At 33.4% G+C, this 12,081-nt stretch overlaps 1 long non-coding RNA gene across 1 annotated transcript in view; it reads right to left on the minus strand.

Moving 5' to 3' along the window:
* Positions 1–3,030: 3,030 nt before the first annotated feature.
* The window catches only part of LOC141372444 (uncharacterized), a 36,152-nt gene continuing 27,101 nt past the window's right edge, over positions 3,031–12,081 (minus strand). Inside the window, exon 5 of the long non-coding RNA XR_012377698.1 lies at positions 3,031–3,198. This is a non-coding gene — a long non-coding RNA (uncharacterized lncRNA). The remainder of the gene's footprint in view (positions 3,199–12,081) is intronic.

Below are 12,081 nucleotides of genomic sequence, written 5' to 3' on the forward strand. Positions count from 1 at the left end.
GACATAAAGAAAGGTTTAAGGAAGCATTGCAATTGAAAGCAAAAAAAAGTTACTCCAAGCAAATACTAAATATAAGGAAGCTGGTGGAGTTACAGACCTCTTGATAAAATGAACTAAAGAGAAAAAAAATACATATATATATTTACTTATAGTTATATATGTAAACATATGCAAATTCCTAATAATATATAAATAGATGGTATATGTTAGACTTGTAAAGAATGAATTGAGAAAGTGTCTAAACAGGTTTCACTGGGAAAATACAGTAATTCAAATCATGTGAGCTCCTGAGAACAGAGTAAACAACTTATAAAGCCAAACTGACACAATTATAAGAAGATAATAACAAATCTATGATCACAGAGGGTGAATGTTACTCACTTTTCTCAATAATTGGTTTATTAAGGAAAAAGAGGGAAAGGTAGAGAGAGGAAAGGAGATAGAGAGCTAGGATGTAGATAAGAAAGACCCATATAACCTTCTTGACATGTTAAAAGTATATAAAGCATGGAAAAACTGGGGTTCTTGATGAAACTATTAAACTGGCACAAGGGCGCCTGGGTGGCTCAGTTGGTTAAGCGACTGCCTTCGGCTCAGGTCATGATCCTGGAGTCCCTGGATCGAGTCCCGCATCAGGCTCCCTGCTCGGCAGAGAGTCTGCTTCTCCCTCTGATCCTCCCCCCTCTCATGTGCTCTCTCTCTCATTCTCTCTGTCTCAAATAAATAAATAAAATCTAAAAAAAAAAAAAAAAAAAACTGGCACAAAATTCTAAAACTGCCCACTGAAAAAATCCTTCCTTATCAAGATAATCAATGATTTAACTCACTGTTAATTGGATTTTCTCACTTCCAAAATGACAAGGCATCCAAACAGATCTTAGAAAAACATCCACTGAGTAGATCCAAAGAGAGAGAAGAAGTAAATGATAAAAAAGAGAAGAAAATTATGTAAGAGAAAATGAAAAAATAAGAGCAATGAGATATAAGACTAGTAAACTAAAAAATTAATGTAAGAGACAAAATCTTAGAAAATTCAGTGAATTCTATCTATACTCCAATTAGAATAACAAACGTGTTCAGCAAGTTACTTGAACAAGATCAACCTACAAAAATCAACTGCATTCCTGCACATCAGCAAGAAATAGTCAGTAAAATGTCCCTATATGCAATGTCAAGAAATAATATGAAGTACTAAGTAATAAAACTAGCAAAACATGGACAAAGACCTTTCATGGAGAATAGTACAAAAGGTGATTGCAAGACGTAAAAGTCAACAGAGAAATGTAAAGATACATTGCTTTTATATACGGGAAGTTTCAACACCATAAGGATGTCAAATCTCTATAAATTCAAAGCTGTCTCATCAAAATCACAAAAAGATTGTCTGTATAATACGAAAAACTGATTCAGTCATCCATATTGAAAAATAAAGGCCTAAAGTGCTAGTTATTCTCTTAATTTTAATCAAATATATGACTTCTAAAATGTATATTTTCTGGTAATTACTGAAGTTTCTTTGTAAATCCATATATAAGCTATTTTTTGTTAAAAATCATCAGGTATTTTAAAAGAATATGCTTTCTCTCAGCAGCATAAATTGCTTATTTATCATTTAAATAAAACAATAGCTTACTTTGTCACAAAAAGCTTTAAGGATGGAGTTCATTTCCAGATTCACTGGGCCCAGAGGAAGATACTTGACGTGGTTGCTACGTAACAAAACTACTAGAGACAAATTATTCTTTTTTTTTTTTAAAGATTTTATTTATTTATTTGACAGAGACGGCGAGAGCAGGAACACAAGCAGGAGGAGTGGGAGAGGGAGAGGCAGGCTTCCCACCGAGCAGGGAGCCCGATGTGGGGCTCGATCCCAGGACTCTGGGATCATGACCTGAGCCGAAGGCAGCCGCTTAACGACTGAGCCACCCAGGCGCCCAAGAGACAAATTATTCTTACATCTGTTTGTGGAGATCATCTCAGTCAAGACAATTTTGAAGAATAAGTGAGAAAATTTGCCTAACAAAATATCAAGATTCAATCTACAGTTAAATAAATGGAAACTAGTTTCAGAGCAGTTATGTACATAATGGCTAATGGAATTAAACAGAAATTCTAGAAACATATATAAACATAGATGTTTTATATATATCAGGAATGACATTGAAAATCAGGATAAAAGATGAAGTCATCAGTAAATGGCACAGGGAAAACTAGTGTCCCATATCCAAAAGAAAAATATAATTACTTCCTCATACCAGTTTTAAAATCCATTTCAGAGGAGTAATGACTCAAATGTTAAAAAAAAAAGTCTATAAAACTTCTAGAACAAAACATTGAAGGCTCTCTGTCTCAGAGTAAAGCAAAATCTCTTAATTGAGACACAGAAGGCAAAAAAGCACAAGATAAAGCACTGATACATTTATTTCTGCTAGTCATCCCCTCTCCATCCCAGCTTTCCTTTTAGTTCTTCAAGTTCGCACCTACATCCTGACCTCTGGACATGCTGATCTCATTGCCCATACGATCCATCTAAACCCTGTTCCCAGCTTTAGCCGCAATTAACTTCAACTCATCCTTCAGATCTTGGCTTAAATGCTCAATTTCCCCAAGAAAGCCTTTCATGACATCTCAGCATAAGAGTAATTTAAGTCTCCCCACCAGGCTGTAAACTCCTAACATCTTCCTTACTTAATATTCATTGCTGTCCATCATATGTTTCTTTGTGTGCTTGTTCTATTAACAGTTGCCTCCATGTACTACACAGTAGCCCCATTCTCATCAGTTTGTCTCCAGCATCTAAAAAAATGCCTTGGACAAAGAAAGCATCCCATAAATATTTGAAAATAAACAATAAAGGGATTGGTTTCAGTAAAAAGGTGAGGAGAGGGTGGAAAAGGCTCGATGCAACTTTTATGTAAAGGTCATCTGTATGCTGGAACTTTGTAAACTGGCAGAGTTTGGACATCTGAGAAGTGTTGACCACATTTCCAGAAAGTCAGAAAACTCTAGCGCTTTTCCTACTAACCCCAATTGTTGTAATCACTCTTTCCTTTAATACTTCCTTTAAACCATTATCCCTGCCCATTTGTAATTCACTTTGGCCAGATTCCATGCTCCATTTATCTGTGTGTTGTTCATTTCTTCATTCATTTACTTGAGTCTGGCAGATGAGGCTTCTTCTTTCCTGGAGATTTCATTCTTATTGAGGGGAATGAAGGGCAAAAAAATAAAATTTGAATAAGAAAATGTCAAATTGCAGTTAATGATTGAAATGTTCTTGAATAATACATAAATATAAAACATAGGATGATATCCTTGAAAGAGACTGGATTACATTGGATAACCACATGTGGCTTCACTGAGGGGGTGATATTAAAGCTAATATTTTAATATGTACCTCTAAGTTACTAATGCATTATAGTGATTTGTAATGTTAGTAGCTTCTTGACAATTGTGTGTTAGCTTTAATTGAATATTTATGCAATCACTTAAAATCCTGATAGCTCCTTATAGCTTTCTGTCGCTAAACCAGGTCAACAGATAAAAAGTTATCTCAATAAAAGTTAAATAACTTTTTACTAGTCATTAAAATTAATCAAAGGGAGAAGAATGCCAACACTGCCCTACCTTTAAATGTCTGTTTTATGAAGTATAACTAGTGACCCTTATTTCTACTCCCAGCCCCTTTGCTGAATTTTCTTTTGCTGGCCTATATCTATAAAGTATACCCTTAATAAAATTAATTTATCCTATTAATATTCTCAATCAAGAGCCTACACCCAGTTACTTTTATTGATTTTTTTGTATATTTTCTAGCTAACATACAAATATATAACTCTTCAAGTGTTAATGTTCATGACTGACAGAGCTAGAGAAAAATCAAAACAATCGTTAAAAGAGATATTCTCTAGTTCATCATAGAGAAGTGCTGCCTATGTTAGTTTTCTATCCTGCTTAAAAAATTTAATGACTTAAAAAGACACACATTGACTCTCTCAGTTTATGTGGGTAGGAAGTCTGAGCATTGCTTAACTGGGTTCCCTACAAGACTGCAAGAAAGGTGATGGCCAGGACTCGTGCTTATATGAAGGCTCAACTGGGACAGATCCAATTGCACACCCATTCAGATTTATTGGCAGAGTTCACACCCTTGAGGCTGGAAAGTTCATGGTAATTCACTTCGTTAAAGCCAGCATTGAAGAGAGTCTCTAGAGTGAGTCTGTTTGCTAGGCAGTCATTTTTAACATGACGCAATCCTAGAAGTTACATCCTACCACGTTTATGGTATTCCATTAATTAGAAGCAAGTCACAGCCCCCTCTCATGTTTCATGAAGAGGGTTGCAGGAAGGTATGGATATTAGGAGGTGAGGACCATGGGAAAAACTTCAAATCTGTCCACCACATTATTTTTTTTAAGTTCCTTGCTTTTGGATAAATATTTCATATACCATAAATTTTGTGCTAAAGGTCTTCATCACATATGCTATCGTCAATAATTATAGCAATCGTGAGATAACCAGTATTTAGGTAGTCCTACTCATACTTCACCTAACATATCTTTTGAACAACATAGTCAGGTAAGCAGTAGCAGCAACAGCATAACTACTTTATGCCTGAGGAAATAGAAGCTCAGAATTATCTACACTCAAGATCACATAACCTATAAGTAGCAGAGCTGGAATCCAAACATTGGTTTCCTAATAATAATTCCAGAGCTCCAATTTATCACTTTGCTTCACTGGGAAATGCAATCACAAAGCTTGGTTTCCTCAAACTCAGCAAAATAGATGTAACTCTAAGAGACAAAGAAAACCATTTACTGCCTCCAAAATCTAGTGTATCTGTTTACCACTTAATGATTGGAGGAAATTAATAACACTTTATTCCAGCCATACGGAGGAAAGAGAGTGCAATTATCTTCTTAGCATTTCAGGGCTAGGAGCTGCTTCCTGTCTTAGCCAGCTGTTATATCTCCCTCCCACAAGGAGTTGAATGAATCCTTTTCCTCAAAAAATGCTACAAAGCAATCTCTGTGTCCCTAGCTGACTCATAGTTTAGTGATTCAGCTCTCTTCTTTCCATTGTATAATCATTCTTAAAAGAAGACTTCTTTCTTTTGAAGATTTAAATTTACTCAACAAAGTAAATATGTTTTAAACAGTTCACATAGGCTTCTTCATAAAGAACAAAGAATGATCTTTATGCAAATAAATTAATTAAATTTTACTCAAGGTGAGAGAATGTGTGAATTTCTTATTTGATATTAAGGGTAAGTTGTTTGGCCTTTAATTTCCACAGGGTATTCCGTTTGTAGTCACTTGAAATTTCTGGTGTTTATCCATGTTTGTTTAATAGGCCCTGGTTGGAATGTTTGTCCAATTACCTTGAGTTGCCTTCACAAGCTTTACTAGAGCAAGGTACAGGACAAAGATTTGTTTTGGAGAGCATGGAGGAGTTGAGCTTATGGGAAAAGAAACTGATTTTATGAAAATAGGTAGCGTTTGAGAATATGAACTGAGCTGATAGAGACAGGTGAGCAGTAACTGTGTCAATAGGAAGGAAAGGAAAGAGGGACTGGAGTACATGACTTTACTAAAATTGTACGCTGTCCATTTTAAAATTTTGCTCTGGATAAGTAAAAAGAAATATATTGATAAAATATGGTTCTGAAAACACGTTGAGAATTTGATAAAGCTTAGGAATTCCCAAAAAGTTCAAAGGGATCTAGAGTAGAGGGCTATTTTTGAGGTTATTTGCTTTGTTCAAAGTAATCATAATTCACACACATCTGAAAAGCACAGGTTAAATTTATTTCTTACTTGGGCGAGGAAGAATTGCCAACAAATGCGGTTTTCTTGTTAAATGAAGAAAGAAGGAAGGCTGTTACATGGTTTGAGGGAAGTGGGACTTTATGTTAAATGTAAAGGGAGCACCATTTTGATGAGTTATAAACAAAAGAAAAGAATTCTGAGCACATGATTAACATCAAGTCTGTCTTTAAAAACCTGATTTCTTGGAAGCTATAACATTAAGATAAATGTGCAAACTTGGGTCTGCTGTGTTTTCTGTGAAAGCTCAAAATCCCAGAAGTAAATCTGAGCTGGAGACGCAGAGAGCTTGCAGGCAGTACTTGACTCACATTACTAGATCAAAGTTAAAGATAGGTGAGAATACAAAAAAAAAAAAAAAAAAAAGTAGGTCAGAATACAATGTGATCTACAAGATCTACAGTTCTTTAGGTCAGCATGGAATGTTCCATTCTTAGATTTGAAAAGATCAATACTCTTAAATTGAAAATTTAGGGAAAAATGATCTTGCTTCCAATTAACATTCTTATGTCACTGACTAGGGATCACAGAGATTCAAGCAGGTTAAGGGGATAGGGGATGCGGAGGAAGCATTAAAGGAAAAAACAATATCTAAAATCTACCAGGAAGGAAAAAAGCATGTATTGTGTTTGTGTGTGTGTTTATTTTTTTTAATAAAGAAATGAGTTTCACATTGACATCACAAATCCTAGGAGCCACCCGCTCCTCAACAAGAAATCACCTATAGTTTGATGATATATCCAAGACTTGGTATCACTAATGTCCAAATTGAAAAAGTCTTCACTGAAATGGGAAAAAATCATATGTGACAATAAAAAAAATTTTAGCATTTCATTTTATTTACAAAAACAGATTAATTTTTCAAATAGTCCATGACTGAATGATACAAAAAACTAATTTTAAAAACAAACAGAATTTTTGATGTCAGATATTCTTTACTACTAAAAGTCATAAAATACAAATTGAAAATAGAAAGACCTACCATGTTCTTAACTAGAAAGACAAATAATAATCTTCTTAAAATTAATATAGAATTTTAATATAATTATAATTTGAGCCTCAATTTGATGGAGAGGGAGAACTGGATGAAATCAACATAATTAGTGTGCAAAAAACACATGCTTAAATATAGATAAGAACATTGTAAAAATAAAATAATAATCTTAAGTACTTTTTCTTACCACTTGTTAAAATATAGCATAAAATTACTATAATCAAAACAGTACAGGATTGTTATAGAAATAATCTACTAAATCAGTAGACCAGAGTAGAGAATCCAGAAATAGGAGCAAATATATATGTGAACTCATTTTATTAAAAAGGTTTCAATTTCAATTCAAAGAGGAAAATAAATATTAATTTAATAAATAGTGTCAATAAAACTAGCTATCTAGAAAAATCATATTATATATCACTACCTCACACTGTATTAAAAAAAGAAATGAAATGAATTATAAACTCAAATATTAAATAAATAAGAGGTTTACAGTCAATTAGGATAAAATAAGCTAAGGATAAGCATATAAGTTATAAGTAAGGAAGTTAAGAAATCATAAAAATATTTAACTGTGAAATGAATTATGCTATAATATTTCACAAACAAAATCAAATGTATCTGAGAGATTGAGCAACATGGCTACGCAAATAAAGAAAATTATCTATAATATAAAACATGGCAGTTTATAAATTGATAACTAAAGGTAAAAAAAACTAATGGAAATGGATAAAAATTACCTAGACATATCACAAAGAGCCATGCCAAAGGCCAATGAATTAGGGAAAACAGATTCAAACTCAGTAGTCATTGGGGAAATGGACATTAAACAAAACAGTCTAGTGCTCATTTTACCAGATTGAAAAAAAATTAAGATGTAATAAGAACCACTGGTTTTTGAGATGAAATGGAAGATAGTTCATGGGTGATTTCTGGAAATAAGTTCTACCTCTTTGGAAAGCAAACTGGCAATATGCATTTCACTTAAAGGTGCCAATCTCTCCCATACAATTATAAACACATGTACCTTAAGATACATACTACAGAAGATGTATTAAAATATCGTTTGCAGTTACAAAACATTAGAAGCTAACCATCAACAGTGGAATGGTTGGACAAATTGAAGTTCATTAAACAGAATTGGTTAGCATTATAAACCAGCTAATTCAAAAAGATTTCTTTTTTTTAAAGACATTTATTAAGATATTATTTATTTATTTGACAGAGCGAGAGAGCACAAGCAGGGGGGAGGGGCAGAGGGAGAGGGAGAAGCAGGCTCTCCCCTGAGCCAGGAGCCCGATGCGGGGCTCGATCCCAGGACCCTGAGATCATGACCTGAGCCGAAGGCAGACACTTAACCAACTGAGCCACCCAGGTGCCCCTCAAAAAGATTTCTAAGAAGTATGGTTGAGGGCAGAGGGCAATGAAACAATGTGACCTCACACAGTAAAAAATGACCACAAGTTTCTACGTATTATTTATCACTACAACTATAATTCAAGCTTATACAGCAAGCATCTAAAATGTTGTTAGCACCTAGAAAAGACTATGAAAAGATGCATGAGAAATAATGAACTTAGGAGTTTGGGGGAAAAAAAAAGAAAATCTGCAAAATCAATGATATTCATAAAATAGATGATAATATCATGGATATAAATGTGTGTCCATAGAAAAATGTATGAAATGAAAATCCCTAAAATAGGAATGGTATTTACATTAGAGTGGTAGAATATGTTATGGTTTCTATATTTTCTCTTATTTTTTATATTATTTAAATGTTTCATGATGAGGATGGCAAGGGAAAAAGAGAAATGATAATTTCAGGAAGACAAATGCAATTTTTATAACCTATAGTTGTAGTTCAAAAAATACGGGGACTTTATACTTAAGAGGATATAAAGTCTTATGAGGTACTTAACCTCTTATGCAGCATTTCTTCCTACAAGTAGAAACATTTTAAAAGGCCGCGTCTTTATTTTCCATACAAACTGTTTGCCTTTCGGGTTTTCATCTCCTGCTACCAGCAGGGAAGAAGCCTATCTTTTCCAAAGCTGCAGGTTACCAGATCAGCAAGACGCCCCGCAGTTGTGTAAGCTTCCATAGATATCTTGGTCTTACACCTCAGTCTAAACCACCAAGACCAAATGCCCATGCATGAGAGAGTTTTCTATTTTTCATGAATTATTTATTACCTTTCCGGAAAAGTCTGACAGCTTCCAAAGTGATATGCACTCATAAAGACACATAGTTTTCCTTTTCTTTTGTTGTATGTTCAGAATTAAAGTCCCTGAAGGCTAAAGTTAGAATCTTGTCCTAATCTAGCAATTATAAAAAATAAAGGAGAGAACGCAGAAAAATAACAATATATAACCCAAATACTAACACGTTCATTGCCTGCACTATTTTCTTTTGTCTCCCGGGGATATTAATATTTTATAAGAAATGAGCAGCTGACATACATAAACATATAGTTAGTACAAAAGAAATTATTTTGCCTTATTGTAAAAACTAAGTTCTCTCTAATCTGAGGTATTGAATTGAGGCCAAAAATAGCATTTTTGTTTTTTTGTTTTGATTCAATAATAGAGTATTTCCTGTTTAGATATTTGTTTTCTGTAAGCATATGGGAGGTTTTTTCCCACTTAACAAGTCAGACCCCAGAAAATAACAATAGCAACTTTTAATTTATTTTAAACTAAGTATTATTATCCAGATTTACTATCATAGTAATTAATGGTGACAACTAGGTATAATATTCAGCTAATAAATGTTATGCTTTATAAGCCACAGAGGAGTAAAATCTAACATGTTCCAAGGTTAAAGGAGACAGAGGAATGAAGATCAATCTGGGAAAATTTACAACCGCATTTGTATGAAGTGTCATAGATATGAATCCTGTTTCCCATCCTGCGTCTCAAGTACAAAGTAATTGCTAGTGGTTTGAAATTTTTTTTTATTCTGTAAACTTCCTTTTATAGAAAATGTAAATATAATCAAGGAGAAAAACATATGTGTCACAAATAGTTTGGATTGCTTATTGATGATCTCATTTCTGTATTTAAAAGCATATAAATTATAGAGACTTTTCAACTCTGTTGATTATTTTAAAACAGAGTCATATATTGAAACAACATCTTAGATTTTTGCTGCATAAGCCTAGATTATAGTTGCCAAAATAAAACTTTAGTTTGATTCAAACTTTATAAGTTTTAAGCCCATTCTAAAATATAATTGAGACTTCTTTTGTATAAATATCACTAGAATGGTTCTTCTTCTCTCTAAAACCCACAACATATACACAAGCATATATTCACAAAACTGTTCTCCTCCACGACCCTGTAGCTTTCAGCAAACTCAACCCAAAATTTTTGAGTCCATTAAAACTCTATCAGTGTTGGAACAGTCCTAGCTGAATCGTGATGCCCTGTAGTCCCTAAAGCTCCAACATTCAGAATTTACCTTAAATTTTCTAGAACATCCTTAGCCACATATCCTCTAAATCAGAAATAATTGCTCCTTCTTTTTCATTCTACTCCATGAGTTGACACATACCACCTTGTTATTTGTGCTACAAGCATTTATTTACATCGAGTTCATCCTGTGAGGAAAGGTTTTCCATATTAATTATGTATCCTCAGTAACTAAACCCAACAGCACCTTTCACATAGAAGCCAGTCAATAGACATTTGCTGCATTTAGTTGAAGTTGAATATCTGAAATCACAGAGAAAAAAAGAAAAGAACGATAACAAAGGCTTTCAGTCCATCTTTCCCTCAGTAATAAAATTCCCAAATACATAGAATGTGTACTTTCCCATATTTCTTCAAAATGATATCTGAGTGCTCTCTCCCCTTTCTTCGTGATTTGTCTATTAACATATGGAATAATTTAGATGAACTTTCAGTATTTGCCTTATTGAGCATCATTTACCAAGTGTAGCTTTAAGCAAAGTGAGCACTTTTTCCAGAGGAACTGCTTTAAAAAATTCTCTAGACTAAGTTAAGAAGAATCCCTTAGTCCTTTATCTGACAGAATGACAGATTCACTGAACAGATCAGTATTTTTAGGGAGGATTATTTCAGTTTCCCAATCATCCAGGACCTAAAGTCAAAGATATGTGCACTGAGATTAATTTTAAGAAATGCCAAGAGACTTTTCTTGTGATTTTTAACGCAATAGTTAACACTGCTTGTCATGCACAAATTGAATAAATAACCTAAGAGATCTGAAAGTGTAGTGCCTTCTCTGGAATCTATGTTGAGGCAAATTTTTCCTCTTACTCCCTTCCCCCTGCAAAAGGAAAAAAAAAAAGTTTTTAAAAGAACCAATCTGTCCTTAAGAAGGGGCACATTGAACTAAGTACCAATTCAGTACTGATTCAACATAACATAATAATAATAAATAAATAAATAAATAAATAAATAAATAAATAAATAAATAAAGTAAAATAAAAAAGAATCTATTATGCATATGGCAATGCACATTGGTACAAGAATTTCTCTGCATTCTCATGGAGCTTAGGCACAAGGAAGAAGAGACAGACTGTAAAAGTGTATAATGTAATTTTAAATAAAGATCAGTCCTTCAAAGCACTGACAGCAAGGGACCATGAGTGGCTGGTGGGGAGTAACATTTTCAGTAAGTTGCATAGCAAATAGAGGATGGACTATTTCAGCAGAGAATGGAATTTAACTTTTTGTCACAGGAGGAGAAGCCAGCTAAGGAGGTCAAGATACAGATAGATATTTGTGATGTAGGAGGAAAATAAAGAAACCAGAAGTTACTTGATGAAAGTAGGTCAAGTTTTTTTTTTAAACTTTTAATTATCTTTTAGTGTCCTAATCTTAAGCATTAACAAATAGCCAAGAATCACCAGATACTTGATAAAAGTTTCTTATTAAGAGAAACACTAAACAGAACAAGGAAGAAAATAGAGCATCAAAACCAGGAGTAGAAGTCCTTAAAAAATAATCACTTGGTACTCTCAGAGAACTCAAAGAAAATATTATATCCAAAAGATATAATATTATATCCAAAAACATGTTAGTACTCTGTGGTTTATAAAGTAAGGGCGTGTATTATCAGTAACAAAAAGGATAAACTAAGATATTCCTTTGTATAACACACTATTAAGCAGATTGTCTTCATTTGTTGAAAACATAAAGTACATATTTTTTATGGTACATTGTGATAGAAAGATAAAAAAACAAGAATAAATAAAACTCTTGTTTTGTTTGATATAGAGCTTTCTCTTATTTG

Source organism: Callorhinus ursinus, unplaced genomic scaffold (genome assembly GCF_003265705.2).
Source record: "Callorhinus ursinus isolate GAN/ISIS: 27379988/994484 unplaced genomic scaffold, GSC_fseal_2.0 scaffold4, whole genome shotgun sequence".
NCBI classification, from domain to species: Eukaryota; Metazoa; Chordata; class Mammalia; order Carnivora; family Otariidae; genus Callorhinus; species Callorhinus ursinus.